The sequence below is a fragment of the Corvus hawaiiensis genome, chromosome 5 (genome assembly GCF_020740725.1).
Source record: "Corvus hawaiiensis isolate bCorHaw1 chromosome 5, bCorHaw1.pri.cur, whole genome shotgun sequence".
Taxonomy (NCBI): Eukaryota; Metazoa; Chordata; class Aves; order Passeriformes; family Corvidae; genus Corvus; species Corvus hawaiiensis.
The window spans coordinates 35094675-35114681 of NC_063217.1; the positions used below are offsets into that span (position 1 = coordinate 35094675).

At 34.3% G+C, this 20007-nt stretch overlaps 1 protein-coding gene across 22 annotated transcripts in view; it reads right to left on the minus strand.

The window, feature by feature from the left end:
* TENM3 (teneurin transmembrane protein 3) overlaps positions 1–20007 on the minus strand; it is a 1328112-nt gene that overhangs the window by 886619 nt on the left and 421486 nt on the right. The window lies entirely within an intron of this gene.

The window sequence follows — 20007 nt, forward strand, 5'->3', positions numbered from 1 at the left end:
GTGAACGTGGATTTTGCCCCACTTTTATAGGAAAAAATAAAGGAAGTGCAAGTACAAAAGAAAAATATGCCATCATTTTAACCGCAGTATATCAGTTCTAGAAAGGGTGACTATTTGTCTGCTTTATATAAACCACTTAAAAAGGTCTAGTTAGAAATATTTTATTAAAGTTGCATTTTTCATATATTCCCACTTTCTTGTTTGAGACCTAAATAATTTACTGTTTGAACACTTTTTAAAGTGAATGTACATCCTGTAGAACCTAAGCATTATTTCACAGAAAATAAAGATCTATGTACTTCAACTAAAGTTGTCCACAAACGAAGTTATCTAACTCAAGTACTGAATATTATTATTCCAACTGCTAAATATTTATGGGATTGGAAACTTATTTTGGAAAGCCTCACTCATTTAATTGGAGAATAGCTTTATCTGTTAAATGCTACAAAACCAGAGAAATACTTAAGGCTCCATAACACCCACAACACAGGCCCTGAAGTTCCTGAATATCAGTTTTAGGGTTCTGATACAAAATGAAGCAAGCAAACATTTTCAGGTGGCAAATGTCATTGAAGAAGGTTTTACCTGAACAATGACAGTGCATGATGGAGGTTGGAAGAGATGAATTTGATACAGAATACAAACTGTGTACCAGGTGGAAGTTAACTGTGTGAAATCTTGAGAGACACATGCTGAGAAAACTGAAGCATGTCCTGAAAGAAACTGGGGGGGGGGGGGGGAGGGGGAGGAAAAAAAATCACTGCAAAAAATTCGCTTTATGATCCCTCCAGTACATTCACCTCCTCAGTTTCTGTTAACTTTGCATCTGGTTGCCACTGCCAGTCAGCTCACCTACTGTGCTGAAAATCATTCACTAAATTAAGACTCAGGAACTCTGGGCTTCACAACTGGTACCAGCAAACCTTTTGTGTGACTCTGTAAAAATCTGCAACATTTGACAACTTATTCTGTATCTGTGCTACTACTGAGACATTTTCCTGCAAGAGATCAACAGCTAACCTTTGCAGGTAAGATTTTGCTAGCTTGCTTTTTTCCTCATCAAAAAAACCCCCAAAACCTGTACTTTGTTCTGGCTTTTCCTCACATCTGTTGGCAACATAAAAAGTAGAGAAAAATGACTCAGATTTCATAAGTGGGCAGTATTTCTTTTGTATTGATCTTTGTGTGTGAATTGAAATAAGCACTTGTGGCCAGCAAGTTCAACTACTCCTTCTTAATATAAGCATGCTAGTTCAGCTCAGTACAGGTTCTTGAATTAAGAAGTTTTAGGAAACATGGAAGTATATGCAGGAGGGCTTCAAGTATTATGTAAATAATCTTCAGTTAGTTGCTTTAACAAAAAAGGAATTGGAAAAAAAATTCAGTCATCTTCCCCCTCCTCTACAATACTTGCAATTCAACTAAAATGATGCATTTAGTGACAAAGAAAACCATACTTTGATTTCATTTGGAACTGACATAAGTATTCAGGAAATATTTAGGAACAAAAAATGTGGGGATGAATTATCCTTCTACATCCCCAAAAGTAGCAATTTTCTCCAATCATTAATCTGTATACTTGCCAGAGACGTAGGCAAATCTGTAGAAGCTATTTAAACACAAAACTAGAGAACTGGAAATGAAAGATTAGGCTTACACGCTCTTTGTAAATCATTCATGGAAGTAAAGAGAATCCCCCCTCTCTTCACTTATTCAATAGCTCTGCGGTTAGGGCCTCATCTGATATACAATGTGGGACAATCAGGTTCAAGACCTTGTCTGCACATTCTTGAACCCACATTTTCACTTTCCCAAAAGAGTTCTTAAACCAGTGAGAAATCTATAATTGGCTTCTCTCGATCCCCATGGAAAAAGCTGTTCTGCATGGATTATTTAAATGCTGAGTCAAAGAGAGAGAATGACTCTTTGGTCTGGCAGTTAAAGAATTCACTTGGGAGGCACACAGCTCGGTCAAAGAAGCAGTTCAAATAGTTCAGGTGAGAGCACACCACTGCAGTGAGGTGATTCCTCTGGAAGGTAGAAAATAAAGGTTTAAATCTCAGTCAGGGGTAAGGGGTTGAAACCTAGTCTCCTATTTATAGGAGTTATTGCATTAAAAAACATATGGTGAGATCTTCAACTTGGTGCGGGTAGAGGTGAGTGGGTGGAGAGGGGAAGATGGAGAAACAGTTGCTATCTCTTCACTACTAGTTTTGTGAATCTATTCCTGTTTGCAAAACAAACAAAACATAAAGCCATTACAAATTCAGTCTGAATTTTGACAGCTTTTAAAATTGTTAGTGATCAATTTATTCACTAGAATTATATTCAGATAGTTAATGCAAAAACACATTGTCTTCCTTGCAGGCTCAGATTAGACTGGTAGTGACTGTTTATATGTGCAATAAAATCATAATTAGATTAAATTTTTTTGCATGTATGAAGCTGTCCTGTACACATAGTGTGCAGATACAGACTAATCCTTGTGGAGTTAGGATTAACTGCTACTTAGGAATTCTATGGATTACATTCTAAAATTCTGCGGGATGAGATGGAAATATTACAGTAGAAGCTTGCTTAACATTTCAAATTGTGCAGGGTATATTCATCAGACTTTTTATGAGAAAGAAATGATCATGCTTTTTTCTTTTTTTTTTTTTTGGACATCACATCTGGACAAAAAATAATTCAGTATAATTCGTCTGGAACAAGTATCTTCCAATTTCTTATATCATGGTTGTAAGCCTCCTATTTTAATGAAGTATTTTATAGTTCATTTATTATATAGTGCCTCCAAACACATATTTGAGTCTGTTTTATGAGAAACTTAATCATTTTATTGAATAACAGAAAAGTAAACCTGAATTCCTGAGTACTCGCCATCAACACTGATCTGAGAATTCATTTACTTACCTGAATATTAGATAAAGATCTTTGTTGTTGTTTATATTTGAACAAAGCATAATTCACTTATAGTATTTAAATCTTATTTTTCTTTCATTGTCAATATTTCTCTCCGAAAACTTTCATGTTTTTCTGACAGCATTCAGAAATTCCAGGGGTATCAATGACAATTAACTGCGTGTAAATCTTTCAAACACAAAGTGGGTTTCAACAGGAAAAGGTTGGTGAAGTTGAAATGTTAAACTAAAAACAGAGCACACCTTTGGATAAAGAAACATTTTCAGCTTACTACAATTACTCCAATAACTCAATTTGCCTAATACATACAAGTTACATATTCAGAAATATTCATTCTTAGGCCACTTTTACACAGTATTATTGCCTGCTGGTCTCTAAAAGCACACACAGTCACTATTTAGTTTTTAACAAGACGGTAAGAATATGCTGCTGCTTTCACATAGCACTTTTTTTCACAGTATGAGTGCATGCAAAAATAATAAAATATTTTCAAATTTGCCAGCTAACAACAACAGTAAATTAAGTTTTTTTAATCTAGCTTTTTGCCAATGAACATGCTCATTTGCATAGATTTTGCTTCTCGTGGGAAGTCTAACTTTTTATGATTCCCATGTTACATTCTCCCCCAGCATTTCCAAAAAGTGAAACATCTTTTCCAGTAAAGAGGTTCATACATTTTTTAGTTAAATATCTTAGGGGAGGGGGAATAAAGTTTTTGTGTTGGAATTCCTAATTTTCAACTGACTCAAAAATAAAATAATCTTAATGTAAATCTGATTTGTAAGAGTATTTTAGACCTGTAACGTAAAATGAAGAATTATTGATAAGCAATGTACGCTAATAACATTAATGTTGGTTTTATCTCAGATATATTCATGGGATAACGATTCAATGAGAAACAGTAGGTAGTATGGGGAAGCTCATCCTCTTATGACCAATGGCTGGAGCAGGTGTCAGTGTCGGTAAATAGTGGGAATTGTTATTTGGATTTTATTGGCTATTATACCAGGCTGCTGATAAATACACAGTCGTCTAAAAGTACTTTCACATAAAGGATAACCTGAATAAACCAATTTTGTGTTTCAACTATACAACAAGTATTTCACAAAAGAAAATTATTGCCAAGAGGGCTTCAAATATTTTTTAATATATTATGGATCAAATAGTAGAAAAAAACCCCAAGCAAACCAAAACAAAAAATGTTTCTCATCATGTTACTCAGAAATACTCATAGAGTGAGTGACATCTTAATGTATTCAATATGCAAGCAAACCAAAAAAAGATTCAGGTTTTGGTTATTACTTCTGTAAGAAAAATCAGTTTACAACTGTATTAGTTAAATTTACAGATGTAATTTTCCAAAATTACTGTATGATTTTCCTACCTGCTCACTACTGAATAATAATTCACCTAAACTTGCTTCAACTTCAGCATCACTGAGAAAAAAAACATTCAATACAAGAAAATGCAGCTTCTGTCACAGAAAAGAAAGTTTATGGCTGAATCCCTCATGATCAGGATCGGGTACAAGATTTTATCAGAAGTAAAAGCCCCCCACACCAACAAAAATCACAACAACACTTAGGCAGACTATTTTTAGCACATATTTGTTGGGTTTTTAACTCTGAAATAGAAAAAGACAAAGTAAAATGTACATCTCAGTATAAAAATATGCAGACTTTTTTGGTTAGAAATTAGTTAAAAAACCATACAGTGATTCTTTGTGACTAAAAAAAGAAATGATATTAAAAAAGCTAATTAAGAAGTGAAAACTAATATAATAAGAGAGCTTGGTGCTACACTGCACCATACTCTTATCCAAAATTTTTCACTAATTTATAGGTATAAAAAAAAAGAAACTCAATTGTTCCTGGGTTATTGGTCTCTTAATCTTGCATATTAATTTAGGCAGTGTACCAGTACAATTAACTTCCATTCCATTATTCTTAATTATCTACCATTAAACTCAAATTTTGTTACTTTTGTTGCTGAGAAAAAAGAGGAAAGAGCCATTGTATTTGTATTGCCATCTCATTTCCAGTTCTCCTAAGGGTCTTTTTTCAAACCAAAGTGAGAATCTTTCACAATCTTAAATATCAGTTTTTACTTCTTTAATTGGGTGTTTCTATCAGGACCTTTTCAGTGAACTCTTCGCATTTTAATATACTTCTGCTTCACTGCTCTAGCTGATTGTTTCAGAGGTTGTGCAGAACACATTCCTGATCTTCATGAAAGCCGCTTTCAAGGTCTTTCATATTCTGCCATAATCCCCTAGTAATTACAAAGGCTCTCTTTGCAACAATAAGCAAGTTAGAGAGGAGTTCTATAACCCTACATCACACAATAAATTGTACTTGGACATTTCAGTTAAATGTGCTTCCCTTGAGCCCCCAAATTGCATACAAAATCTGTGCGATGCCAAAACACAAGAACTGAAAGGTTATGATGATGGTAACTGTCTCTATACAAAGCATTGATTAAATGAAATACAAAACACAGCTTGGATAAAGGCTTTAGTTGGGGAGCAGTTAAGACCTCATTAGAAAAGCAGAGTTGACAGAGCTTAAAAACACTTATTTTATGCCTGATAATCATTAATCATCTTTACAGATATTTTTCTCCTTTAGGACTTTAAAAGTGCTTTTGAATGTTCCTCTGTAACTACTCATGCTTTTACTTTTGTTAGGGAAAACATTTACATTTTTTAGGGAAAAATGTCTCTTCCTGTCAAAGGAAAGACTTTGCCATATTTTTGACTTAGTTGCAACCATTGTTTTTATGTATATGACCCATGAGCTATCAGAAGTCACCTTTCCAATTACCGTACATATAGAAAGGTAAAATGTACAATAAATATGTTCAAAAATACAAAATCCTCTTTGTCCTCTTGTCTTTTTCCATCTTTGAGTTTTCTCTATTGCTTGTTGATCAAGGACATAATCATGTGGGTTTTTATATCTTCAAAGGGCTACACCAAGTTCCATCTATAACTCAACCCCAAAATTATAAGGGTTACAAATAAAGTAAACCCCTACCATGTACCTGATCTTACCTTGGTCTAAAAAGCTACAGAAAAAAAGAAACTACTTTATGCAGTTTCCTGACATTACAACTGGCCTAAACTATGTTAAATAACAAGGGATAAGAATACTGTAGCATAAAAATGATCTGACAACAGTCCCTACTTTTGAAAGGCCAGCCATAATGTTAAAATCAATTTTAAAAGTTTAAAAGCTTGTGATGCTAATTTCTTGTGCTGTGGCAATATATAAGATGCCTTCTATTACCTGTTCCCTTAAGTTTTCCAACTTAATATATGCTGTGTTTTTCACTCGGTAGAGGAATATTCCCTACAAAGAAGTAGGGAAGCCAATATCTATTAGCAAAAATTAGACTAGGGAATGGGGCAAATGATTTTAAAAATCCTTCATTTGTGAGTGACATCTGAAAGAAAATCAAATGAACTTTTTTTTTTCCTCTTTCTCATTTCTTTTGTTGACCTGGTAAACTTTAACACTGATACTGAACACAGAAAACAAGGAGAAAAAAGAGATTTCAGTAATGTGTTCCTCACTTTTTGCTTAATAACAGAGGTCTTTGAACAATCAGCAATTATATGGAAATCTTCAAGTTTACCTGAAGGCTGTATAATTCTGGGAACTCTCTTAGCTATATTACTGAAGCAGTTTGTTGATAAGTATGTTTCTGTCTCTCCAGATGAAACTTTTTATTACTTTTAATAAATATTCAAATACTCAATGAGCCAGAGACAGTAAAAATTATTCTATTCCCCGTTTGTTGAAGCAATTTACTTGGGAACCCAAGTTCTAATTATTATTCTAATGAATATTTATATATTGCATAGAAATACACCAACAAAGGCAAAGTCTGAAGGTGTTACAATTAAGGCACTTGCAGGAAAGAAGAGGAGATGCAGGTTCAAGTGAGATTTGCCTTCCCCCTGAACATGTGAGCTGATTATTTTTTAATAGCTTTTCATTGAATGAAGTGGGCCTGATTCACTTCTTTAATTCAGTTCATAAATTAATTCTAGATTTAACTATTTTGTTACTTTCATCTAAGTTTGTTGCTTTTAAATTAACTGTAGTTACATATTTATGGTTAATTCATTCAAGTAGACACACTGCTGCAAGTGCAAATAATACACTTTGGAAGAACTTCACTGTGTTTCTGGAAACAGTTGTAAGTAAAAGCTATTAAGAGACATGAACATTTTAATTTGATAACCTTATATTAGCAGGTGCAAACTTCAGGTACTGTCTCCACTCATAGTCACCTTATATGCATTTTAAGCCAAGAGATATTTGTTACCATGAGCAACCTCCTACTCCCTAAAAGCACGGAAATCAGTGCTAAAGTGCAATGGTACCAGGCACTTTGTAGAGTGTTACTTAATAAATAAAACAAAGGCAAGATGGGAATGTATGGCTGTTTCACTATAGGAGCCTCTCCAGAATGCATAACACTTAAGTAAGAGCAGGACATGATCAATCAGGGATGACAATAATTAGGCTTGTATCAGAAAAGGGCAACTTCCCCTTCCTCAGAAAAGGGCAACTTCCCCTTCCTCATAAAGCATGACTGGAAAACAATAAGAGTTAGGAAGTACTCCAAATGTATAGAAACAAGGAATGAATATGACTTTCACATGAATAATTAAATGATTGCCCATGGGCTGTATACATCTAATAGTGAAGGTGCATGCCTTTGCTTCCTTTAGTAAAGCAAATATTAGGGCCTTTTTTTTTTTTAGCCTTATAATCTATCTGCTGATACAGTACCATTTAAGGCCTTGGTAAAATTCCTAGTAATGACCACAAACTTTAATTTTATGTACGTTCATTTTATGTCTAAATATTTTGATAGTATATGACCCTGGATTCTCCTTCATTATTATCTCTCAGAACTTGAAGATATTCATCAGAAGATTAAAACAGACAAATAATAACCCGCCTCCAAGACACGAAGAGCTGAGTAGGATCAAAACAGAGAAACTCAGTGTTCAGAGACTTTACCAGTACCTAAGCATTTTTTTCCTTAACTTAGGATGGAAAAGGGAGTGGAAAACAGCCTCACAAACTACAATATAAATGGTAAAACTAAATTAGCACAGAAAAAAGCCACTAAACTAAACTAAAAGGAACTAGAAGCCTAGGATTTGTGAACTAGTTCCCAGAAATATAAAAGATGGTGCCTGTTAACTACACATACACTGCTCAACTGACAAAAAATTGGTACCATATCCAGCATTGAAAGTACTGTAGCAAAAATTACTTTATTAAATCCATGAGGTGGTTTGTTTTTTTTTTTCTTGTTCTTTTGGTTTTTTTTGGTGGTAGTGGTGTTTTGGTGTTTTGTTTTTTGTTTTTTTTTAATTCAAATTTCTCTGGTAGGGTACCTGCAACAGTTTCACATTTCTTTAAATGTATGCCATGCATTTGGGTCTTCAGCAAAAAAAACCTACAGCAGAAACACACCTTTTCTTACTGCTGATCCTACTTGTGAAGATTTAATCAATTATAATCTTTGCAGGGGGAAATAAAATATTATATTATGATGTATTTATATTATGATGTATTTATTTAGGGTTTTATTTACTTCTTATTTGTAAATGTCTATTACACAGTGTACTGCAGAGAAACACAGAAAGATTACTGTACAGTTTAGGGAACATTTGTCTTTATACAACAGTACAGGCTTGGGGAGGAGTGTCTGGAAAGAGGCCTGGTGGAAAAGGATCTAGGGGTGCTGGTTGGCAGCCAGCTGAACATGAACCAGCAGTGGGCCCAGGTGGCCAAGAAGGCCAATGGCATCCTGGCTCATACTGGAAATAGTCATGCCAGAAGGACCAGGGCAGTGACTGTCCCTCTGTACTTGGCACTGGTGAGACTGTAACTCGAGTGCTGTGTCTGGTGCTGGGCCCCTCAGTACAAGAAAGACATTGAGGGGCTGGAGTGAGTTCAGAGAAGGGTAATGAAGCTGGTGAAGGGTCTGAAACATAAGGAACTGTGGTTGTTCAGCCTGGAGAAAAGAAGGCTCAAGGGAGATCTTACTGGTCTCTTCAACTCCCTGAAAGAAGATTATAGTGAGTTGGGGATCAGCCTCTTCTAGCAGCAACCAGTGACAGGACAAGGGGAAATAGCTTCTTAGTGGCACTGGGAAAGGTTCAGGTTGGATCTAAGAGACAAAATTCTTCACAGAAAGGATGTTCAAGCATTGGAATGCACTCCCCAAGGAAGTGTAAAGTCGCCATGCCTGGAAGTGATCAAAAAAGACTGGTTGTGGAACTTTGTGATACAGTTTGGTTGACATGGTGATCTTGGAGGTCTTCTCCAACCTACTCTATGATTCTATGTGTACTGGATTCATGCAGTTAAATTGTTAGTTACTAGAAGTTAGTTAATATTTCATATTTTGATAATTCTAATTTTTAGGTTTGAGAATATGGTAATTGCACAGTTTTATGAAGCATGGCATTCAAAGGGAGATTAAAAAAGGGAGAAACCCAAGAGGAGACTCCCTATACAAAGTTCTCTTTAGCAATGAAACTAAGCCCTTTTTTAAACTTCAGTTGCATAGAAATCACACTATTAGGATGGAGAAAGTATTAAATATTTTCCCTAAATGGCTCTTTTTGTGTACCTCACTGGAGCACAGTGCATACTGACTAAAATAAATTGCACGAAGGAATTACTACAGGAACATTGTCTATACTTAAAAAAGCTTATTCAGTTTAAAATTGTATGCCTATTCGTCATAATTACAGAAGCTAACTTTTTTGGCTTAACACTTATTTACAACTAAAATACTGACATAATACCTTGGAATGGTATTTTGTGCACATACTTTAAATTTTCTATGGATTTAAACAGATATAACTTTCAAAGAATAGCTGAAGGAAAAAAAAGGGCAATTGTGGGACCAAAAGGTAAGAAAAAATGGTGCGTATAGCCTTGTAACAGCTCTTCACCTGCACCACGAATATAAAATTCTTCCCCACAAACACCCACAGATTTCAGACTGGATATGAAACTAGATAGAAACATTAGATATTCCTTAGACACTCATGTTATATGTCACATAAGTAAATCCTCTACCAATTAAAAACAAATTGAAGCTTTCAGTAACTCAAATTTTATCAGGATTTCAGATATAACCTATTAGTAAGAACAGAAATTAATCATTCTATTTAAAAGAATTAAGTAAAGAATTACATGTTTTTCTACAGTGCATATAATCATTTTGTATCTCAGTGAAATGTCAAGAAAAGTAGGTGATTCTGCATTGAATATGGGAACTTTACACATGGTTCCTGTAGTTTAATTTGTACTGATGCTAGAATATGGTGGTTTGGTTTTTTGCTGTTCTTCTAAACTGATAAAATAGTTGCATGACCTCTACAACTGGTTTTCTTTACGTTTACATAGCTCAGGAAACTATTAACTGTCTGCCTCAATAAAAAGGTAAAATCAATGACAATCCCATGATTTTTACGGATTATTGTCCTATTAAAATTCAGAAATTTATCTTTCACAAAATGATTAATGAATTTTAGTCTTCCAACTCGAACACTTAAAATAGGAAAAAAAACCCCAAACCAGCTTCCTAAAATTTAAAGATATTAATTTCAACTTCAACTACTGTACTAAGTGGTGTCTCTTGTGGTCTAGTTATTGGTAAGAGAGAAAAAGGTCAGGTTCTTACAACTTAAAGAGTAATGTATAAAATGAAATAACTGTGTTTATACACACAACAGATAAACATAATCCCTACTGAAGTTATATTTACATTATAGCTACACATAGACATTCCTGCATTTATATGTAAAGATCTGTCTGGAAGAGTTTACAAATTGCTACTTTATTTATTCCTATCACACTGTCTGTGATGTTATTTCTAATTTTCTTTGCTCCTGTGAAGCAGCATACTGAACTCTTAAGGGAACAGAAAACATACAAATGCTATTACAGTACACATTTCTAAGCAGCAGGAAGTCTGTAGTAAGTGTCAGAGATTGATCACGATTTTATTGCACATATAAACAGCCACTACCAGTTGTTCTGTGCCAAGGGGTCACGGTACGCATCATCCATGCTGTATGTTTAACCACCTCAGATTTTCAGAAAGGTAACAGCAAGCTTAAATTACTGAAAACAAACTGAAATCAATGAAATCTTTATGATACATGTTAATCTCTAAAACCAGAATAGAAACTTAAATCAGACTTCTTTCCCAAGGCAACGAAAAGGCGAGCTAAATATATGGAAACGTATTTGAACAGTGAACACTCTGTGCATTTACACAAATGTTTAAGATAGACACATGTGCACCCCTAACTAGATTCATAAAGGAAATGCATGTATGCTATAGATTTCAGACATGTACCATAGAGTTCCAGGGCATGTTTTTAACCATTAAAATGTACAAACAGCTTACTATCATGCACTCTGTAAAAGTATTTCATTCACAGAGTGTGAAAATGGCATGAAAACTGGAATATTTCAGAATTTACACTACAATAATTGTACATATATATTTTTATTCAGTACAGAGATTATTTTATTAATAACCACTTTAAGAATGAAAGCATTTAATTGATACAAATGAGGTATACTTCTAAGTTACTATAATAAATTCCTTACTCTGGAGTATCACCATTTCTGAGATCAGCTAGGATTCTTGAACTAAAAAAAGGCCACTGCATGGTGCCAGACTTTTATGAAGTCACTTCTTTGTACAATAGAGCTTTACTGCAGAAAATAAGGAATTTAGAGTAATTACAGAATTCTATTAAGATAATGTGAATTGAAAGTATGTGGAAATAGAAATTCTATTAGATTTTCAACAAAACAAAGTCCTTAGAGCCATAGTTTTCTTATCCCTCAACTCATCTAAACATCTAAATACATTTGAAAGCAGTATCACATATGCATTGGCTGTTACAAACATACTTCCGAGACTGTCTCACAAATCATCTGAGAATGTGTCTGTCTGATAGAGTGATTGTCAATGACAATTACCTTGATCCCTACCCAATATTCAGAATACCACTAAAAAAAATACTTTAATTATGAAAATGCTATATATGCAGTTATCCTTTCTCAAATAATCTCAAGGCTCTAAAGTATTTCTAAAAAAAACCACTAGTGAATTCAGAGATGAAGACATTCATAAAAGAGTTAAACTCGAAAGAAACATTAACTTCCAAAAAATAATTTTCCCTCCTGTAGTAAAAAGACAACATAAATTTAACCAAACCAAATATTCAGTAGACAGGTTTTAAAAATTATAGTCTTCTCTGCTTGAAGCATGTTCGTAACCATATTAATATGAATGAAAGTTAACCATGCACAGGAGAAAAAGAACACATTTACTGTATGTATACTTGCTCTTTGGAATTTTTGAATATTTCATTTTAATAAATATATTTTAGAAAGATGTCTAGTTTATCAGAACAAAGGCTTGGTTTCTGTTTTAAAATTACTGAGGCGCAAGATAAGACCAGAAAAGTTCACCCGGCCATGTATATTTTACTGCAAACATGTCATTTTAGACATCTTTCAAAGATGTATCTGGATCTGAAAAGCAATCCTACTGAGGCAATTTTTTTGCCAGTGCTCATTGACATATTCATGTAATGTAAGATCAATCAAAGCCAAAAAGCCCTTAAATATAAACCCAAAAGTGAACTAAAAAAAAAAAAAAAAGAAGCTACCTACTTTATATGAAAATATGAGGTTGCTTTATTTTGTTTTCCTGTATCTTCTCTGTTAAGAAAGTTCAGCAACCAAATTTATGTAAAAAAAATAAACTACTGTAACAGTATCAATGCATAGATTTAACTCATTCATTTGGGGACTCTTCTATTTGGATAGAGGAGCAAGTGAAGCCATTAATAACAAATAGCTGTTGGTAGGAGCAAGGATACAGTGCCAACTTGAGAATTCAAGCTCAGCTTCCTGAAGTGTGACATGGAAGAGAGATTCACTCTTTCACAAAAGGGGTGACTTTCAAGTGTCTAAATATCTTTCAAAACCTAAGGATTACAGAAGCCTCCAAGTATTTTCAAAATTATGCTCTTATATCATACCTTTAAAAATATTATGTAAATTACATAAACAACTGTTTTATCAAAATGGAAATGAGAAAGTGATGCAATACTGCAGGTTGGAAGGAAGAATGCAAGTCTGGAGGTCATCAAGCTGAACCTACACAGAGCAGAGACAGCTTAGGTCTGGTTGCTTAAGACATCTTGTGAATAAACACTAAACTGGGTTCTGAGTATCTCGAAGGATAAAAAATTATTAGCATCTCAAAAGCCTACTGCGATTTTTAACTGTTCTCACTGTGAAACTGTTTTCTCCTAATTTTTAGGAGAAATATGCCTCGTTGAAATCTGCAGTCGTTGCCTCCCCTCCTTCTATGACTCAGAAGATACTTTGAGGACAACGTGGTTCATCCAGTTTATATGTGTTTATTAGATGGAGCCTGCAGTACGAATCTCCATTTAGCATGGTCATGCTATGTAAATGAGAACTGTGAGTCAAGACAAATTTATCATTTTATTATATGTGACAATTTGTTACCTAAAATAAGCACTCAGATATTTTTACATCCAAATCTTCGTTCTAATTGTGATATATTTTGAACACAAAGTCTCCCACATCAGCATTTAAAATTACATGCAGAATTTGTAAAATACATATCAGTTGTAATTTTTATGTTAGACAAGGAGTATGATATTTAAAGAAAATGTTACTGTTAGGGAAAAAATGCATAAGAAAGTGCCAATCAAAGCACTTGGAACATTTGCAGTGGGGGAGCACCTGTAACTTTGTAGCTATTGTATCAAAGTTGTATATAAATTTTTATGCTGTTACTTTCTTTTTAAACATTGCTAGGAGATCAAATTCAACAATACTTTGGCAGCCTAAAATTACACTCTTCTGACCTTGACATTAGTATTCAACAGCACTGATGAGAGAATGACAGCTTCTCCATCCTACTGGGTGATCTGGCAAGCTTTTACCTTCATGACTATGGAGTCCCTGTCAAATATGCTTACAGCTGAATGATCACATTCTTTTGAATTATGAAGTGGCTGAAAACTGTGCTAATTGGGTCCATACTGATGTCACTCAAAGATTAAGTAGCCTTAATACTTTTCAAAGTTAGATAAATACTTGTAATTTTACTGCACATTAGCTGTAACACATATTTGCCTTGAATGAATCATTTACAATACCTAGAGAACACACATATAGTATTACTGGAAAACGTTTAGAAGTTTTAATATATTAAAATTAGAAGAATAGCATTTCTAAAAGTAAGGAAAAAACTCCATTAAGTACAAATTTTAAAAATTGCAATTATAAGTAAAAACGTGCGTAAGATCTTGTGTGTAGTGCTATGGAATTTAGTTGAATTAGAAATCAAAAAGAGAGAAATAATGAACTGCTAAACAGTGTTTGCTTATAGGGAATCTGGGCTCTGGACAAGAATTACACTGAAGAATTATCCTCTGATACTCTAATTTAGGCCATCTCTTCTACCTTTAGTGAGTTGCATTCCCAGCTTTTAGAATTAAGATCAATGAAGTTCAATAGAAGAGCATCCAGTTGTGCCATGAATATCTTTAGTCTTTCAAGGCTCAGCCATCTGCTTCAACTACTCAGAACCTGAATTACAGGTATTGCCAAATCCATAGGAAGTCATATAATCAATTTTTCTGTTACATCCCTGAGTTACATAACCTTAGATAATGAGATAAAATTTCAAAAGTACAAAAATGAGCAAATGCATTTCTTAGCTGTGAGAAGTAGAAGCTCAGCCATTCTTTAGCTTGTCCCTGTAATTTACCCAACTTTTGACCTAGCCTGCAGAATTTTTAATGACACAACTTTCCAGCTTAAATTATGTTAGCCATTTAGACCGAATATTTTCAGCATCTTGTTCCTTTTATACCTTAAATGGATTTCCCTATTTTACCTGTCTCTTCTTTGGGTACAGTCCTGGGCTAGAAACTGGCATTTCCCATGGTATGAACGATACCTGTGTAATTTTCTTCTCCCTTTACCTTTAAAGCTACATATGAATTCTATTACATACCTTAACACAGTTCTGATTACAGAGGTCTACATTTTTTTTTTTAAATGACATGACATGACATACATATGCTGGGATATAAAGAAGTATGACACATACATGACTTATTTTTCCAAACTGTATCTGAAACCGATTTAATTTCTGCTCTTGATAGAGACTGAAAGACCTACCGTGCTTATTAAAGTGCATGAATTTGTAGACTGAATACACAGCTTTAGAAATTCTGCTTAGTCAAACCAATATATCTTGCTCCAAAACAATCAAGTTAAAACTGCCTTTATGTTGTACTTTTTTATTTTTATGTTCCTCTATGACTTTTTCTATATACAGTACAACAATTTCTAATTTTTTGACCAGTTTTATTTGCATGTAGAGAGTTATTTGGACCCACACTAGTCCTCTGCAAATTGGTAGGTAAATATTCAAAAGTAGTAGTGGGTAGTAGTGGGTAAATATTCATAAATGAATTCCAAGTATCTGGTGTTGCATCATATCTCTTGTATTGTATAAAGAATACATCGGTTTTTAACCTTTTTTTGTTTCAATTTTTTGCATAACTTGTTGGATTATTTTGCATACCTTTGCAGTTTATACCCTAAAAGGTGAAGAAAAAGTGCATTTTCTTATATAAAAATAGGAAGCCTGTTTCAGCCTGGATAAGTATAGTAGTGCTTTCTCTGTTAATTTATTAGCAGCATAAACAGCCTGCTGGACAAAAAAAAAATTAGAAACTTTACATATTTCTGAAAAAGTGAGCAAACTAGTTAGAAAAATCAAATGTCAAAATTTCCTGTTTCTTGATGGGAGTTTCTCCTGCATCTAAACAGTTCATCAGCATCTCAACAGCATCTCACATACAAAAAGAGACTAAAAGTTTTGTTGATGGCTTTTAAAAAATATGAAAAAAAATGTGGGAGAGAAGGCAGAAATGAATGAAATAAAGTCTTGGCTCTTCTAGGTTATTTCTGGCATAGTAAATACAATGGTGATTCCATTTGTTCACTTTCCTGAAAAAACTTACCACTATTTAATAACTACATTGAGAAACAAATCCAACAGTAAAATTAGGGGTGTAGTCCAAAATTTAGAAAGATATTTCTGTTCCCTTGCAAGTGGGAAAGATGAGCACTTTTGGACAGAATACAAGAGAACAGCATGCAGAGCAAAGAGGGGAAAAACTACTTGAAGAGCCATCGAGAATAGCCCAGAGCATCGTTTTAGGGACAGAAACCATCTGTGACTCCCTCATCCTAACAGCATTGTTCAGGAATTTAGGGAGACATATTTAACCACTTGAGAACTAATCTCTCCAATGCTAGCATACCTGTACTCTTCTCTTTTAAGGAACTGAACAGGCCTTATTATCCTAATTTACAATGTGGGTACTTTTAGTTGAGGTGCTGACCTTTAGAATAGCAGCTGGAACATTACTCAAGTGAAAGAGAAAAATCTTTGCTGTAACTAAAAGGCTTAAATCCAGATTCTATCTCCTTGGAGAGCACCATATCCAGGTTTTCAGATGGTTAGGGACTGATTTATGGACAACTGAGAAACAAGATGAAAATACCTACTGAAATCTCAGTCAAAATGTGCCATTGGGTGACACTCCTCCCCCAAGATAATCAGCATTCCTAAGTCCTTCAAGAGTCATTATACCAGCACAAATAAAATCCCCTAAGACATCTCATGATCCATTAGCCATACAAAATCCCAGCCTGGAGTCTGAATACCGTTTATTGTAAGACAGATAAGTAGCCCACAGCTGAGAATCTACAGCTCCACAGAGAGTACTTGATTGTAAAAAATAATCACAGAATCATGGAACAGGTAAGGCTGGAAGGGACCACAGTGAGTCATGTGGTCCAACCTCCCTGCCCAAACAGGGTCATCTCAGAGCGCATTGCACGAGATTGTGTCCAGACAGTTCTTGAATATCACCAGTGAGGGAGACTCCACAGCCTCTCTGGACAATCTGTTCCAGTACTCGGTCACTGCACAGCAAAGAAGTTCTTCCACGTGTTCTGATGGAACTTCCTGTGCATCAGTTCCTATACTAGTAATTGTCAGGCAATAGCAGTCCAGGGGTTTACAATATATTAATGCTAGATTTAGATTCCTATAGTCTACCCGAACCCTTGTTTAGGTAACAAAATAGGATCTTTATTTCTTGCTTTTAAAATGTATTATTAAATATTTGACCCCCAGCATCACTAAAGCTCTAAAGGTTAAGTCTGTATAGCTCACTTTAATTAATAACATGTTCTTCCTATCACAGACACATCTCTTTTTCTGTACAATCAGCATCTTTCAGCTTTTACTGTATTATCTCTATAAGACAGCTTGATAACTTGATAATTTGTTAATGGCATAATTGCTTCTTATAAAATCTATCAAGTCTACTAACCTCTAATTGTTACTCTCTGCAGCTGATTTTTGAAATTGAACTCAAGAGATTATATTGATTATTGGAAAAGAGCCAGATGTTCCCACTGAAACTGAAGGTAGAAAAATTCACTGATGAAAACCTAACTTGTCTAAGAAAATATTGGTAGATTATTTCATAGAGGTTTTTTTGAACAGAAAGTCTAAAAGCAAATTTCCACCAAAATGTAAACAACTAAACATTCTAAAATATTAGCAGATGTGTCATAAGCCTGAAGTTAATTAGTTTTGTGGCTTTATTGTGGTTTTTTTTTAAGCTAAACACATAATTAAGAAGAAAACAGCAAAAATACCCACTAACATTTTATAAACCACCTGAAACTGGCTTGACATGTCAAAAGTTAAGTTGCCTTTGTTTATGTTTATATTTCTCATTTTGCTAATAGCCTACGGTATATCTGTGTGCTCCACTCCAGTTAACGTAACATACACTCCTGTGCTGCATTTAGGTGAAGTCCAGACACAGTAGGACTTGACATTATGGACCACAGCTGAGAATGAACTCCCTTACAATCCTTTCTCCTTTTCAGTGGTACAAATTATTAGTTCAAAATCTTACTAATGGTAGCATTTAGAATAAATTCACATGACAATTACTGCTGCATTAAATGGTTTGCTTTTTAAAACAAACAAACAAACAAACAAAACCCAGAAAAAACCCAAAAGCAAAGCAAAGCAGACTAAACCACTCACCCCTCAAAAAACCCACCAAAACCCCAAAAACAAACAAAAAACCCCCCAAACCAAACCAAACAATAATAATAAAAAAAACCACAACAAAAAATCAAGAGATAAAAAACCACCACACTGGCAGATATTTATGAGTAGCAGCAACTTCATTTTGAAGTAAAACAACAGATACTGACCAAGTACAAAGTTGAATGATGATATACTTGCAATAATTTTATAGTAAGAGTCTGCTAGAGTGGATCCACCAGAATCTGTGTAACCAGAAAGAAATGCTATGTTTCATTTTAAAACATTTCAACTCAAATTACAGCAGTTCAAATCAGCTGTATTGCTAAAATAAAGGGAGACTATAAATCTTGCTTCAAAATGTAGTTTTGTCTCCACATAAGGAATCTAAAACTTTGCAAATATTTAAAGGAGTTTGATTCTGATTAGTATCTTGACAAGGAAACAAACAGTTCTTAAGTGCTTTCAGGTGCACTGACCTAAGTTTTTCAGGCCAACATAAGTTTGCTATTCACACCAAGTTACTTTAAAGGCACCGTTGTGGAACAAAACGTAATATGATCCAGAGAGAACTTAATACATCCTAATTCTCATTAGTGTCTTGTTAGGGAGAAAAATTTAATTTTAAATATTTTTGTCACTTATTGGAATGTATAGTTTCAAGGCTGTGTTAGCTGTTGACTACGAACATTGTCTGGACAACAAAAAACTGGCAAAATGAAGGAGAGAAATATGAACCTAGGATCCATTCATGCCAAAAGTAACTGAATCCGTGATACAGTCTCCAAGTCAAAGCATTTCCTACTCACTAGCTCTTAAAGGCTCTTTACTTAAGCTGGAGATGTTTCATCCTCTTAACTTCTAATTCTTTATAGAACAAATCTGGATTCTTTATCCTGCCCTTGGACAGTACCAAGTATATAATGTCAGCTATTGCAGGGCCTTCTTAAACATTTATTGGATGTGTCCTTAAGTGCTTTAAAAAACTCCAATATTCTTTATGCCTGCATATTGCAAAGCTTTTTAAAAAAGTTTGAACTACAAAATCATCCAGAACTTGAAACTGCTTATATTTACCTAAAGGCAAAAACCCCCCTAATGTTAGTTTACTATTCTAAAAAGTTTTATTATAAGGATCTCATCAGACTTCAAGCACAAACTATGAAATTTACTCTGTGCTTCCTGCACTAATACCATGCCTTCTAGGAAAATCAAAATGAGAGTATTGGTACCAGGACTCCGTGTTGGTTTTACCATATTTCTTGATAATCTGCTAGAGTAGATCTATCTTTAAAACAATGTAACAATTTTTGACATGACTGGTTACATTCATATATTTTATACATGTAGCCAAATATTTTATTACCCCCTGAACCAAAAGCTTTACATCCAAAATTTATCTTCAGACCATTAGTTCTTGCTGACAATGGGTTTTTCCTACGCAATGACTACAACATATTGTCCTTCCATCCTATGTATATCTTTTTACCTCTGTTATACCTCATTCTTAATAATAACTATCTTTTTCTCAAGTTTTAATAAAGACAATGATACAGTGAAATTTTGCTGCTCTAATGAGCTCTGAACTGTGACTTAGGCTTGTCAAGCAGCAGCTGCTGCTGTCCTTAATATCTCAGCATTTGACATCTCCTCAAAAATTCTTTACAGTTACAGAGAATATGAGCCAAATACTTCTAGCACAAAATTTCTTACAGCTCAATGGCATCTGGAGCTGGTTCTACCGGGTTTTATAAACCTGCCACAAAAAACACCACCCATTTACACCCAAAGATTAACAGAATAAATTGAATTTTATGTCTA